Source organism: Sus scrofa, chromosome 14, assembly GCF_054392235.1.
Source record: "Sus scrofa isolate SSC_HxYL_T2T_F1_AM1 chromosome 14, Sscrofa_HxYL_maternal_Yorkshire_Landrace_v2.0, whole genome shotgun sequence".
In the NCBI taxonomy this organism is placed as follows: domain Eukaryota; kingdom Metazoa; phylum Chordata; class Mammalia; order Artiodactyla; family Suidae; genus Sus; species Sus scrofa.
This window is the reverse complement of record NC_139396.1, coordinates 68928513-68944934: the sequence shown is the minus strand read 5'-3', so window position 1 is coordinate 68944934 and position 16422 is coordinate 68928513. Positions and strand designations below refer to the sequence as shown.

Sequence of the window (16422 nt, the reverse complement as noted above, 5' to 3'; positions counted from 1 at the left end):
AAAAAGAGCATAACTATATACTGATCCAGTTCTAGTAATGTATCTTACCAACACACAGTTGTACATGCAGATATGTGACTTCTGTTTGATATGAAAAAAATTTGACATAGTCCATAAAACAGACAGAGGTGTAGGCAGTATGTATAGTATGATTTAGCTTATATATATATATATTTTTTTGCTTTTTAGGGCTGCACCCACAGCATATGGAGGTTCCCAGGCTAGGGGTCAAACTGGAGCTGCAGCTGCCGGCCTACAACACAGCCACAGCAACTTGGGATCTGAGCTACATCTTCGACCTACACCACAGCTCACAGCAATGCCGGATCCTTAACCCACAGAGCAAGGCCAGGGATTGAACCTGCATCCTCATGGATGCTAGTCAGATTTGTCAACCACTGAGCCACGATGAGAACTTCTCGTTTATCTTTTGAAAGATATCTACATTATATGTTTTTAAGGAGCAGATAAGAAAAAACAGTAGATAAAACCAATAAAACCAAAATCTGATTCTTAGATATAAACATGACCAATAGCCAATATTAGCAATGAAAGAAAGAACATCACTACAGATCCTACAGACTTTAAAGGATAATAAGAAAATATTACTAAAAACTTTGTGCCCACAAATTTGATAACATAAATGAAATAACTTCTTGAAATACAAAAATACTACAACCCTCTCAGTTACAAAAAAAACTTCAGTAAAAAAATAATTTTTAGGAATTCCTGTTGTGGCTCAGTGGAAACGAATCTGACTAGCATCTAAGAGGACGCAGGTTCTATCCCTGGCTTGCTCAGTGGGTTAAGGATCTGGCATTGCCATGAGCTATGGCGTAGGTCGCAGATGTAGCTCAGATCCTAAGTTGCTGTGGCTGTGGTGCAGGCTGGCAGCTACAGCTCTCATTTGACCCCTAACCTGGGAACCTCTTCCATATGCTGTGGGTGCAGCCCTAAAAACGACAAAAGACAAAAATAATAATTTTTAAATAGTCTATTTTAAAATTGATTGTTTAGTTAAAAATCTTAAACTCAGGGCTCAGAAGCTCTGCTGACAACTATTTACAATAGCAGATACATGGAAGAAACCTAAATATTCATCAACAGATGAATGGATAAAGAAGATGTGGGGTTTCTATAAATAGAATACTACTGAGCCATAAAAAGGATGAAATGATAACATCTGCAGCAATATGAATGGACCTAGAGATTATCATACTAAGTAAGGTAAACCAAAAACAAAATATCATATGATATCACTTATATGTAGAATCTAAAATATGATACGAATGAACTTATTTACAAAACAGAAACAGACTCACAGACATAGAAAACAAACTCATGATTACCAAAGGGGAAAGGGGGGATTAATTAGAATTTGGGGATTAGCAGATACAAACTACTATATAAAATAAAAAGTCCTTCTGTATAGTACAGGGAATTACATTTAATAACTTGTAACAACCTATAACAGAAAAGAATATGAAAAAAACCATATATATATATATATATATATCATATATATATATATATATCTGAATCCGTTTGCTATACACCAGAAACAAATAAGACAGTGCAAATCTACTATAATTTTTTTAAAAAGAAGCCCTGCTGACAAATTGTACCAAACACTTAAGGAAGAAACAATACTAATTCTACACAAACTCTACCAGAAAATTAAAGAGGAGGGAACACTTCCCAACTCATCTCATAAGGCTAGTATTACTTGATGGCAGAACCAGACAAGGACATTAAAAACAAAAACGAAAAACAACAAAAATTATAGACCAATATCCTTCATGAATAGAGACATAAAAATTCTCAGAAAAGCCTTAGCAAATATAATCCACGATACATAAAATGGGTAATACATCTTGATTAAGTGAAGTCTATCCCACAAATGCAAAGTTGGTTCAACATTTAAATATCAATCTATGAAAGACAAACCAATTAAAAAATGGGATTTGAATAGACATTCCGCCAAAGAAGCTAATACAGGGGGCCAATAAGCACATGAAAAAATGCTCAGTATCATTAGTCATTAAAAAAACAGAAAATAATATGTTGGTAAGGCTACAGAAAAATTGGTACCTTTCCTTCTCATGTAAATAAAAAAATGACACAGCTGCTTTAGAAAACAGTTTGGCAGTTACTAAATAACCAAGCCAACCCATCCTGGGTATTCAACCAAGAAAAATGAAAGCACATGTCCATACAAAAAAATTCTATGTTAAGTGTTTGTAGCACAGCAGCATTATTCCTACTGGCAAAAAAAGTGAAAACAATTCAAATGTCCAACAACTGCTGGATGGATAAAAGTGGTATATCCACCCAATGGAAATATTATTTGGCAACAAAAAGGAAAGGAGTACTGATGGACACTACAACACAGATGAACTTTTGGAAACGTTGCACTAATGGGAAGAAGCCAGTCACAAAAGGCCATGCATTTTGTGACAGGTATGATTTCATTTGTATGAAATGTCCAAGATAGGCAAATTTATAGAGACAGAAAGTAGACCAGGGCTGCTTAGGGTTGAGGGGTGGGTAGTGGGGAGTGCAGAGAAAGGATAGTGACTGCTATGGGTACAGGGTGTCTTTTGGGGGGACAAAAATCCTCTAAAATCGAGTGTGGTGATTATTGTACAACTGTAAATGTAGTAGAAGACGTTGAATTATACATTCTTAAAAGGTGAATGGTACATTATGTTAATTATATCTCAATAAAACCATTAGAAGGAAAACAAAAAATTAGCATGTATAGAGAGAGCCCTGGCATGTGCCAGGAGCTTTACATTCATTATCTCATTAAATGCTCCCAACCACCACATGAAGAGGAAAAAAGAGCTAACATTTAATTAAGCAGTTACTTGTGGCAGATATTATTCTGAGTTATCCACACATATCAACTCTTTCATTCCTCACCTTATTATCAATCCCACTTTACAGATGAGAAGTAGGTGTGGAGAAACTAAGTCATGTAACATGCATACACCCGATGAGGGCCAGAGCTAAGTCTGAACCTGAAATTCTGGACGAGCTGTTCACTACTCCCATAGCATCTCCCTTCAATCTCTTTAATGAAGTGGTTCTCAAAATGTAATCCCTGGATAAGCATCATCTGGGAACTTGTCAGAAATACAAAACTTTAAACTCTACCCTGGACCTACCAAATCAGAAGATTCTGGGGGTAAGGCCAGAGTATTAAAAAACAGTATAATTCATCATATTAATAGACTGGAAAAAATCTTATACCAATAGATGCAAGAAAAGTATTTGACAGAGCAAACAAGGAATAAAAGGGGATTCCCCCATATGATAAGATATCTGCCAAAAACTTAGAGCCAACAATATACTTAATGGGGAAAAACAATGTTTTCCTTCTAAGACTGAGAATAAGAATTTCTGAATTATTTGGCTTCTATTTAACATTGTACTGGGGGGTTCTAGAGAGTGGGATAGAGTAAGAAAAAGAAATACAAGAAAGTACATCAGAGTTCCTGTTGTGGTTCAGTGGTTAACGAACCCAACCAGCATCCATGAGGACACGGGTTCGATCCCTCATTCAGTGGGTTAAGGATCCAGCATTGCCATGAGCTGTGGTGTAGGTCACAGACATGGTTCAGATCCCAAGTTGTTGTGGCTGTGGTGTAGGCCAGCAGCTACAGCTCCAACTGGAACCCTAGCCTCCATTAAAAAAAAAGAAAGTACATCTTTGTGGGTTTAAGCATTTAAAAATTTTATTCCTCATGTTTTGCTGTATTTTGCAATTATTCTATAGATATGAGTCAAATCTGATTCTTATCATCAGGGAATCTACAGTGTTACAGGATCACACCCCCAGGGACCGCAGTCCCTGGAACATGCGTCGGAAGAGAGGCACATGTAAGCTGTCAGTCTCCTTGTGCCACAACCAAGGACCACACTGAGAGCCCTGACTCTGCTTGAAACTATTCCTGGGATCATCTAAATTGGACAGCTTGGTGCTGTGTGAGGGATGGTGACAAGTTCTGGATGTTAAGAGGTGGGCGGGCTCTGCCTCGCCTCACCTCACCTCTCAGTTCTGCTACCTGTCACTGTCTAAGTTTCTTGTCTCTGAAATCCCAAAAGTAATATTGACCTCAAGGGTTGAAAAGAAATGAAAAGGGACAATGTACATAAAAAATACAGCACAGTGACATCAAGAAAGTACTCATTAAAAATAATGGTGATGCCCTTTCACAAATTTGAAAATTTAAGACCCATGTTATTCTAAAGAGGGTTCACATGTCCAATCAATGTGTGAGAGGTGAGACTTCAGGGCTATAGAGGAAGGAAGTGGGACAGTGTCGGCACCGAGGTTTACCCCGCTATGGAACGCATTGCTTCTGCCACACCCTGGACTTCACTCCTGCTCTGAATCTGCCAAGAACCACATCACAACCTCAGTCTCTGGGTGAGTGCAGTGTGAGTGGGCAGCTGGCAAACAAAGGCAGGGCCCAGAGCTGTACATGCTCAGGGAATTGCAGGGCGACCCAGATTTCAGGACATGCCATTTGGAATGGCAAGATACTCCATCCTTTCTGAGATGGGCCCCAGGGAAAAGTAGAGACACCTTTCTCTGCAACAGGTTTTGCTTCACATGATGCAGGGTCTTGGAGGCCACAAGCTGTACCTACGAACCAGCACTCAGCCCTGCTGGGTGGTATGGCCCACCCCCTTCTAACAGGGGCATAGGAGTCCCCTCAACAGCGGTCCTGGAAGGTTTCCATGCTTCTGCATCACTATGTGGGCACAGATAAAACTACATCTCCATGTACTGGGGATGTCAACAAGAGTAGGCTAAGGAAGCAATCAACAGAGGTCACTTCTCCATATAAGTATTGATTTACAAATTTAAATATTAAGATTTACATTATTCTGACTATGGTCCACAGCAGTCCAAGTTCTCTTGTCTCAAGTCAGGTATATCTGTCAACATTGGTACCTGTTATTTTACTTTTATATAACCTCCTGCTTACAGTTCCAAGAGCTTATCTTTTCAGTATTCGTTGTTTAAAGTGATTCACATTTGATGATTGGTACTCCTTTTTTCTTTTAATTATTTTTTCTTGCCACTTCTGGGGAAGTTCCTGGCCTGGGAACTGAACCCATGCCACAGCAGTGACATTAATATACTTCTTTCTCATGGGTTTTTTTGAAGCAAAAAAAAAAAAAAAAAAAAGTACTATGACTAGTATAATTAGGGATATGATGTAGGAAGAATTAAATGATCTAAAGAAAGGGTTAAACTTCCTAAAGTATCTTCTTGGTCATTGATTCTAAAAGGTGAGAACCATTTTCAGGACTGGAATATCACTGGCTAGTTTATCACTTGTAATAAATCATTTATATTGTGTTGTTTTCACTGAAAACATAAATTATGATTGTTATTTTTGTCTGTCTAAACCAAATTTGCAATAGGATCATATTAATCTCCTTTGACTGTATTGATTACTTTTTGTATAATTTGTTACCATTGGACTTGCTAATATTTGTTTTTCAGTACAAGATTTACTAAACATGTGGCCAGATTATATGGGCTACCTTGTTATTATTAATATCTTAATAATCTTTTTATTTGAATTTATTGTAAGTTAAATCCTAACCCAAATATATTATTGCTTCAAAGAACTATTATTTGAGGAGTTCCCGTCATGGCTCAGTGGTTGGCGAGTCCGACTAGGAACTGTGGGGTTGCGGGTTCAATCCCTTGCTCAGTGGGTTGGGGATCCGGCGTTGCCGTGAGCTGTGGTGTGGGTTGCGGATGCGGCTCGGATCCCGCGTTGCTGTGGCTCTGGTGTAGGCTGGTGGCAACAGCTCCAATTCGATCCCTAGCCTGGGAACCTCCATATGCCACCAGAGCAGCCCAAGAAATGGCAAAAAGCCAAAAAGCCAAAAAAAAAAAAAAAAAAGAACTATTATTTGAGTCCTATTATGTGAACATAAGCTTCTTAAACCTGTTTTCTGCCTTTCTCAAATGGACATAATAATAGTACCTCTCTCCTGGAGCTAAAATGTGAGAGGAAAAATGAGATAGTCTATCTCATTAAGTAAGTGCTTAATAAATGTTGCTACTATGATTACCACGAAAAAAAAAAAAAAAAACTACATCTCCATTCCCCCCAATGGAACAACTACATACACTGGGACTGGGGTGAGAACTCTGTCCCCTGACCTCCTGCACACTGCACCCCTCAAAAATACGGACTGACAACTTAGAGACCCCACAATTTAATTTAGCATCTTTGATCTGTTAAGTTGACTCCTTAATCATACTGACTTACTTAACAAGACTGACTGAGGACCAACTGTGTGCCAGCTAATATGTGAGGTTCTGGGGACACAGGCAGGGGTCCCTCAGAGACAGCAAGTCTTCAAGCCCTTTAGTGAGACAACATCAACCCAGAACTCCAGTCATCACCACCTCTTGGAGTTTCTGGAGTTCTCCCTTGTCCCAAATGACTGCTCTGTCTACCAACCCCAGGTCACCTGCCCTGCTGTGTCTCACCTGCTCCCAGGTAGCTCATCTTTTGACCACACCTGTGACCATTGCCTAGGAGGTTGCCCAAAGACATCAGCCTGGTGGTAAATAGCTTGGAAAAACTTTCTTTGAAATATCTCGTTTGGCAGCAGCAAAGAGTTAAAACCTCAATAAACCAGATCTTGTTCGAGGGTTACATTTAAAATGAATTTACCTTTCCTTTGCCTGGAAAAGAAAGAGAGGGAGGTAAACTCTTAAACTGTCACCTGGTGGAGCAAGTGTGGTTTGCATATGGTTGTTCAGGAATGCAGAGTTAAGAGACTAAGAGTGTCAGCTGAAATGCTAACTGTCCAAGTTCAAACAAGACTGGCTCTGCCAGTCACTAGCAATTTGGCCTGGGATGTAATCTCTCTAGCCTCAGTTTTCTCGTCTGTAAAAAGGGAATAACTATAACAGCACCCTGATAAGCCAGGGGGCCTGGCCTATAAGATGTCAAAATGTATTATCAAGGACTTAAGGCAGGTGGAACTGGCACAGGGAGAAAAAAATTGACTCATGAAACAAGAGAGAAAGCCCCAAACAGAAGCACATGTGAAACTCTGACAGTGGCCAGAGGTGGTAGAGAAGAATAGTGGGGGAGAGAGGGGAGGCTCAATAAACAGTGCTGGGCCAAATGGTATATCATTGGGAAAAAAAGAAATTTTTTACATATTTCACATCCTATACAGAACTTAATTCTGGATGTATTAAGGACTTCAATTTTAAACTTTAAAACTTTTTAAGAGAAAATATAGGAAACGTGATCTTCAGGCAGAAACACGACTGAATGTATTATTAGACTGATAAACTCAACTACAGTAGAATTAAGACTGTTGTATTCAGAGTGTAGTAATGTCATAAGGACATACATAAAGATCAACAGAACAGAATTGAGAGTCCAAAAATAAACACATTTATAGTCAACTGATTTTCAACAGACTAATACTAAGACAATTAAATGGAGAAAGATTAGTTTTTCCGACACATGATGTTGGAAGAACATGTACCGGAATAAAATTGGACCCCTCCCTCACACTATATGCAAAAATGACCTTAAAATAAATAATCCACCTCAATATGAGACAAAACTATAAAATTATTAGAAGAAAACATAGAATTTAATCTTCATAAGTTTGGATTAGGCAATAGATTCTCAGATCTATTGCCTAATAGATCTGAGTGATGAAAAGAAAAAATAAATTTGATACCATCAAAGTTAAAAACTTTTTTTTTTGTCTTTTTTTGGGCATTTCTTGGGCCGCTCCCACGGCATATGGAGGTTCCCAGGTTAGGGGTCTAATCAGAGCTGTAGCCACCAGCCTATGCCAGAGGCACAGCAACGCAGGATCCGAGCCATGTCTGCAACCTACACCACAGCTCACGGCAACGCCGGATCGTTACCCCACTGAGCAAGGGCAGGGATCAAACCCGCAACCTCATGGTTCCTAGTCGGATTCGTTAACCACTGCGCCACGACGGGAACTCCAGGTTAAAAACTTTTGTTCTGCAAATGATACCCGCAAGAGAGTGAAAAGACAATGAACAAAATGGGAAGGAACACTTGTAAATCATATATCTGATAAAAGACATATCCAGACTATATAAAGAACTCATTCAATAATTAAAAAGATAAGTAACTCAAATAAAAAATTGCCAAAGGATTTGAATAGGTTTTTTCCAAAGAAGATATACACATGGCCAATAAACAGCATAAAAACTGTTCAACATTTGAGAATGCAAATCAAAACTTTAGTGAGATACCACTTCACACCTACTAGAATGTCAATAATAATAATAATGATAATGCAGAAAATAGCAAGTGTGGCAAGGATATGGAGAAACTGAAACCCGAGTACATTGCTGCTTGTGCTAATGCAAAATGGTGGAGTTGCTGTGAAAAATGGTTGGGCGGTTCCTTTAAAAACTAAACCATTTGATCCAGCAACCCAATTCCTAGGTGTCTACTGAAGAGAAATGAAAACATACATCCACACAAAAATTTATATAAAAATGTCCATAGCAGCATTATTCATAACAGCCAAAAGGGAGAGATAACTCAAATGCCCATTAACTGATGAAGAGATAAATAAAATGTGGTGTAACCATACAACGCAGTATTATGCAGCAATGCCAATGAAGTACTTACACATGCTACAGCATGGATGAAGCTCAAAAACATTATGCTAAGAGAAAAAAGCCAGACACAAAAGGCCACAAATTACATAAATACATTTATGCGAAATATCTAGAACAGGTAAATCCATAGAGACAAAAAGTAGATCAGCGGTTACTTAGGGTTGGGAGGTGGTCAGTATAGGGAGGAGGGATGAGGACTGATTGATTCATTCAGTCCCTTAGAAATCAAAGATATGCCCATTAAAGAATGAGATGACTTTTCCAACCTCAGCATGTTTCAAAATGCTGATGCGGGTGTATGCTGAGGCTAGCACTGGTTATTTACAAAGGCTGTGTGACCAGGCAAACTCTGTCCCTGCGTCTCAGCTCCCATAACTTGCAAAACTGGGTCGGGGGAGACCTAAAATCACCTAGGGCTCAGGGTGAAAGAGACCAAAGAGACTGACAGGGAAATCACTCAGACATGTGGGAGGACAGCACAGGTTCTCATTGCAGGTAACTATTATTGGGGGTTATCTCTGTGCAACAGATTTACAGGCACTTTTAATTTTCTTTCTTTTTTCTTTTTTGCTACACCCACGGCATATGGAAGTTCCCGGACCAGGGATCAAATCCAAGCTGGAGCTGTGATCTATGCCACAACTGCAACAACGCCAGATTCTTTACCCACTGCGTGGGCCAGGGACTGAACTGGAGCCTCCATAGAGACAAAATGGATCATTAACCCACTACATCACAGCGGGAACTCCCTAATTTTCTTCTAAATGCTTTTTCTTTACTAAATCTTCCACAATGAGCATGAATTACCTTTGTAATCTGGAAAAAATGTCAAAAATTATTTTAATCACCAAATGGCAATGATTTGCATCCCACCCACCGGTGACAGTCAGGGAACCTACAACCACATGATTTTCCTTCGCGTGGGTAAATGAACCCTTTGCAGTTCAATGTGAGAACTCTTACATCAAGATCTTTGAAAAGTGTGAGGAAAACCAGGAGTATAAGGCCACAGTTCCTATGAAAAGTAAGAGCTCAATCAAGCCAAGGGCCATTTAAGAAAGCTCTGAATTTCACGCAGTTCACAGGGAGAAACTCCCAGAGTGATGCTCCTGCTGCTGTGGCTGGCAGGGCAGTCAGTCCCAGGTCCCCATCCCTCACAAGTGCCACCTCCCAGATGACCCACAGGCTCATTGCCCCTCCTATGGAGACCAGCTAGTCCATTCAGAATGGGGCTTGTTTCAGAGTTCCCTATGTGGCTAACAGTGCCTGAGGAAGCTCTGCTGTTTGGGAAGGGAGAACAGGAACAGTAATCAGGGGGACAACCTAGCATTTCCAGTCAACAGCAAGTGCAACCAGTTGTCACCAATGATCAGCAATTATCTGCAACCACTCTGACTAACAGCTTCTCACGATACACGCAACAGCTCCTCCTAGCCCCAGGCTGGTGGGGAGAAGGCTGGGATGTGGACAGTAAGAGAAAAGCAGGCAAGGCAGAAGCGAAAGCTCTGGCTAGAAAAACAGCACAGTACGTTAAATATCCAGAGTGGCGAGATGCTTCCCGTTCTGCCTGACCAAAGCAGGCAAAAATGAGTGGAAGGGCCAGCTCTCCACCAGATCGACTGTGAAGTGAGGCAAAAGTAGGCATAGAAATGGCCACAGAGAAAAGGACAACTCCAGGGCTGAGACCCGGGGTGCGGTGGGAAGGTGCATGGCCAGGTAGGTCAGGAGCAGGGGCTGCAGGTGGCCACAAGCAGCCTCGCATCAGAAGCCCAATCACACCTGCATCTGGAACCTCTGTGTGACCCTTGGGAAATCTAACAGGTGAATTCAGCTCAGTTAAGCAAGCCACTTCCAAACTCTGTCCACTTCCAACTAGATGACCCCAGGCATGGGGCAGGGTGACCAGTGTAGTCACCAAGTGAGAAGGGTCCCTTGCTTGGTTTAATGCTCAGCTGTCTCTGTCTTGTAACTCCTAATAATCTTGGAACAAGGGGCCCCACGGGTCATGGGAAGACAGTTCCATTTCTCTGAATCCCACCCACCAAAGAAAGCAGAGCAGTGCCAGGGTCCCAAGAAGTCCTATGTGGCTTGGGTTTCAGCCATGTCCAACATAAACCAACAAGATCTGTGATGTTTCCTTTTGGGTTTCCATGCAAGGGCAGGAGATGTGGCTGACGAGCCATGGCGGGGGCGGGGGGGGGGGCACACACAAATAATAACCAAACTTCGGGGAAAACTCATCCTTTTTGGTCATTCAATTGCAAGTTAAAAAACTACAAGGCATAATTTTATGCCTCGTCAAGAAATATTCTCAGAAAAGTACTAATGCAGGGGAGGTGGAGAGAAGCAGATAACCACACCCAGCCCTGAGAGCATCATGGACTTGAACACTTCGGCCAAGGACAATGGGGTGCCAGAGGGAAGCACTCATGCCCCTTGACTCAGCCCCCACACTCCTGGGACCCAGTCCTGGAAAAGAACATCAGGGAAAATTTTACATGCAGAAGATACTCAGGCAGCAGTTTGGCTCTAGAGACGGTCTAGGAAGAACCCAAACGTCTGACAGAAGGACAAGGCATTCCACAGCCAGTCAGTGGATACACACTAGGCTTGTGATAAGATGGGAAAGAGCTTATGATGTACAGCCACGTGAAAATGGTGATGCTTCTGTATTTCAATGATGTAAAAAGATGTTCATACAGAGGAAACATATTGACTAAAAATAGACACCTAAAAACAGCGACATGAGGGGGAACAAAGTTATTGAAACACCACAATCTTGAATATCTGGAGCTGCCGCCTTAACAGTATATGACCCTTAAAAATACTGAATTTTAGGGTGCAGAAGACTGACCCAGGTGAAACTCAGAGTTTGGCCAAGGACAAAGAACGTGTGTGTGTTGGGGGAGGGGAGGGGTTGGGTGTGGGGAAGGGGTTTCATTAGGCAGGTGAGCAGCTGCCAAATGGTTAATAGGCGAAGAGTTGTGCTCCAGGGCCCCACCCCGTACAAACTGTGCTGCTTCTACTGTAAAAATATCCCAGGTTGAAGGATGCACTCAGGGGGCTTAGCTGGCTGTCAGTTCTCGACTCTCAGGAAGAACATCTGTCCTCTAAGCAGCTCCCACCTACGGCCACAAGGATGCAGGGTGCGCCAGGCCAGGACAAGGAGGGCTGCCCAGGTGGGGCTCCTCCGAGCCTGCGGCCTCCTCCAGCCTCGCCACACCACTAGGCCTGAGCAGCTACTATTTTTGAAGATGTGCATCAGGCATAATAATTCCACACACATGTCAGAGGGAAAAAGGACACAAAAGAAAATTTATCTTTGGCCACCCAAAGCCCATAACTTCATCTTTATTCACGTCATTCATCTATTTGATCAGGCACTTTACAGGAAAACCAGGTGTCAGGGGTCTGACTCATGTCTGCAGAGGGTAGTGCCTCGTGCTGTGGGATGCTTCCTGAAGAGGTCTGAGGAGGATGTACCAGAGCAAACCTCTCGGGCAGGAGTGGCGTTGGGGCTCAAGCCTGACCCCATGCAGCCAGCCTCAGGCTGCACCTCTCTCCACAGTGGCTTGGAAGCCCCTCTCCCATTTTGCTCCACACCCAGATTCCCAGGGCCACTCTGAGTCTGGCTTCCTCTTTGGCCTCCTTCAGGTCCCATGCAGGGGCACTTGGCTTGGCGTGGCACCCAAGTAGCCCATTCCCTCTTTGCTGGAGGCGACAGAAGTCACTGTGTTATCCTCAGGACCAGCCTAATAAACATTCATGTGAACAGCTGCTGCATACCATCAAGGAGGTTGTGCACTGCACAATTCTAGGAGGCACCATTCACAACAGACACTATGGATTTGAAGAAAAGAGTATTGCTTTCACAAGTCAGAATATCACAATGGTCTCAGAATAAGTGGGAACAAAGGGTCTCGAGGAAGGGGTGTCTTTTTCTAAAGACGGATGCCAAGTGGGCCATCGCAGTCCTGCACACCTACACATGAACGACTAAGAACTAGCTCCCAGAGAGTGCACAACATCTCCCAGATTCCTTGGGGCCACTGAGAGCAACAGAACTCTGGCTGGGACAGCCCAAGGCCTGTCACAGCCTCGTCACCCCCACGCTGCCAATACCCTCCTCACTGGCAGCCTGCCACTAGAGGGAATGGCCGCAAGTACATGACCGGCTCCTGTTCACCACCTACCCCTAGGCAGCAGTCACTTCTGATGGGACCTTCTTTCTTCTGGAGTCCTCACAATTCAGCACAGCCCTCCCCACCCTTCCCTCCTCTCCTCCCCTCCTTCTGCCTTTAGCTCTCCACCCTCCCTACCTGTCAGCCTGCCCCCCAACACAGTTGACACCCACATGCACATATATTTGATACTCCTGGGTGCCCCCAACACACTGCTCCCTCTACCGGGGACAAGCCTGCATGCAGCCCACACAGCACACCCCTTAGCTACCTGCCCACAGAGGGCCCTCCACGCTAGGTGCCTCACCCGCCTCTCTGCCCCCAGCAGCACCTTGCCTCGGAGCCTAAGGACTCCTGCACACCTCAGGCTGTGTGAGTATTCTCAGATCTCTACAGGGCATTTCAGGCTTCCTGTGCTCTGAGTTTGGCCAACCAGGGCCACGCACTGTCATCAGTCCCTTCCCGGTGGGGCCCAGGTGTAGGGGGGCTGCTGGCACACCCAGATCCTTGGGCTGAACTCCTGTCACCCGGCTGTGGACACTGTGGGTCCTGCACAGATGCTAGGCCATCTCTCAGCACAGAGTGAAAGACTGGCCAGATATTCTGTTAAATAGAAAAGACAAATCCTTCTGTTTTCTCTTACCATTTACTCATGCTTCACTCTGACTCAAAAGCATCCAAACATTTGAAACTTTCCCCTGGCATTTAGCTTCTTTCAAGAAGGAATCCCCCCAAATCACCACACTGTACGATCACCAAGTCCTGCCCTAGAAATTGAACCCCCAGCCCCAGCTACTGTGGCCTCTGCTCAGGCCAGGCTCCTCTGGAGTCCAGCACTTTCTCAGTCTACAGTACCTGACCCCTCCCTGTTTTCCTGACACATCACTCAGGTTTTGCCAAGCTCAGTTAAGCTCTCTGCAAAGAGTGCAGCCAGGGAGTTCCCGTGGTGGCGCAGTGGTTAATGAATCCGACTAGGAACCATGAGGTGGCGGGTTTGATCCCTGGCCTTGCTCAGTGGGTTAAGGATTCAGTGTTGCCATGAGCTGTGGTGTAGGTCGCAGATGCGGCTCGGATCCTGCGTTGCTGTGGCTCTGGTGTAGGCTGGCAGCTACAGCTCCGATTAGACCCCTAGCCTGGGAACCTCCACATGCTGTGGGAGCAGCCCAAGAAATGGCAAAAAGACAAAAAAAAAAAAAAAAAAAGCGTAGCAAGTCAGAAGATGGAGGCTGGCTGCTGGGCACTGGGGGCTCTTTGAGGTCCCAAATGAGAAAGTGACAACCTCAGCAGTGTCATAAGTAGGGTCATCCAAGGCCACTTGGCCCTGACCTCTGGTAAGCCTATTTTCCCAGGTCCAGGGAGCCCTACTTTTTGGAATGTCAGAGCTTTATATTCCATCCAGAAAAGATGCAAAAGTCCTTACACATCTATGCACACATGCAAAGGCAAAGATGTGAGCTGCCAAGGGCTGAATTCAGAAGTTGTGAGAGACCCTGAAGGGACATTTCTGCATTTGAGGCTCTGTTTGAAGCATAGAGAGAGAAAGAGAGAGAGAGAGACATACACAGATAAATAAACAGACCAATCAGTAGGTATAAACACATATTATCTCAATTCAACCTCCCAGCCGCCTTGCCAGGCAAGCTAGTTTAATACCATGCTCTAGACAAGGAAACTGAGAGTCAAAATGGCTCAGAAGCTAGTTGAAGGTCAGGCAAGTGGTAGGATTTGAACACGCCACTGCCCGCTGACATGCAGCCTCCTGTCAACGGACTCCCTGGGCTCCTCCCATGCCCAGGTCCTTGTTAAGCCACTTCTGCCCTCATGTACAAGGCTGGGGGTGACTGAGGCCCTCAGAGGGGCAGGCACTAACCTATGGTCACAAAACCCAGCAGCAGAGTCAGGACAATAACCCAGATCCCCTGACCCCTGGCTACCCTGTGGGACCCTAGGAGGAATAGCCTGGACCCCAGGATGTTCTCCAGGGCAGGCTGAACCCAGCTCCCTTCCACAAAGATGGGCCCTGGGGGTAGGAGACACAATTTCATTGAGTCACTTTTCTACGGGAAAAGTGGTCTGGAGTGACCTCCCATTGCAGTATCCTTCAGTGTGTCTGAAAGCAGAAGCACGACCAGTCTGCACGCTGGGGATGAGGACTCCCTACCCACATCTCCACATCCACAGTGTGAGGGGCCAGGAGGCTTCTACTCCCAAAGCTGACAGCTGGCCAGGCCTCCCACAACCCCCATCTCTGCCTCTCTTCTCTCTCTTTAGCCAGCAAAGTTCATAGGCATTATCTTGTCTGCAGATATACTGTTTGGCCTTGAAGAATGTTTAAAAAATGTTTTTTGGCCAACATTTAAGAACTGAGAGATTTCTAGTTTCTCCTGAAAACCCCTCTTCCTGGCCTTTCCAGGTCCACCTTCACATAGGGAGCCAAGGGACACACTGCTGCCTCTGGGACTTCTGACACTGAGGCTGAGTCATGGCTGCTCCTAACCAATGTGCTGCCTCTGGGGGCCCCTCTGGCCAGCACAGCAAGCCCCTGCTGCAGGCTCTGTTCTAAACACAGTGCCAGACATACCACCTCCTGAGCTCCTCATCCCCAGACCTGCTGTGCGGAGTGGATCAGCCACAGGAGGGGTAGGAAAGAAGGCTGAGTCTGGAGGGCAACCAAAGAGGCCATCCTGTCACCACTCTTGAATTACAGCTGCTCTGGTCACCTGAGCTTCCAGACAAATGTGAATATTCCTCCTACAACCAAGCAAAAAGCAAGTAGACACCTGGCCCAACACTCCCATTAGCAGCAAATCTTCTAAAGAATGGCAACCAAGAAAATCATAGGGCAGGAGGGTGGATGAAAAACAATTTAATATCTAACTGATTTGTACTTTCTTTTCTCACCCCGCAATTCCAAAACTCATCCTCAGAATAAATCCATAAGTTGATAACAGGAACATCATTTAAACTTTGCATAAGAAATGATACTATATCCAAAAATGAAAACTGGAAATTAAGACCAATCTTCTACAACCAGAAGACATATTTTGGACAAAGTTCACTTGCAAGTTTCTTTAAAGGATTCTTTAGACAGAGCTGTAGTACCAGTTCCGTATAAAATGAAATTAAAGGAGTTCCCCTTGTGGCTCAGTGGGTTAAGAACCTGACTAGTATCCATGAGGATGAGGGTTTGATCCCTGGCCTTGCTCAGTGGGTTAAAGATACTGTGTTGTGTGAGCTTCGGTGTAGGTCACAGACATGGCTCGGATCCCTTGTTGCTGTGGCTGTGGTGCAGGCCAGCAGCTGCAGCTCCAATTCAACCCCTAGCCTGGGAACTTCCATATGCTGCATATGTGTCCTAAAAGCAAAAGTAAAAAAACAAACAAAAATTTAAAATACGTACAATTAGAAACATTCTAAGACTTCAGACAGAGTTTTCAGGAGATTTTGCAAACTTAAATGCGACTCTGGGACTGAGGCCTGGGGTCTGGCCTGGGCCAGGGCTTTAGGAAGCCATTAGTGTGACCAGCAGGCAAAGTTAATTACAAGGTTTACTATAGACCAGAA

At 44.0% G+C, this 16422-nt stretch overlaps 1 protein-coding gene across 20 annotated transcripts in view; it reads right to left on the bottom strand.

Annotated features, from left to right (window-relative positions):
* Positions 1 to 16422, bottom strand: part of OSBP2 (oxysterol binding protein 2) — a 189292-nt gene that overhangs the window by 66870 nt on the left and 106000 nt on the right. The window lies entirely within an intron of this gene.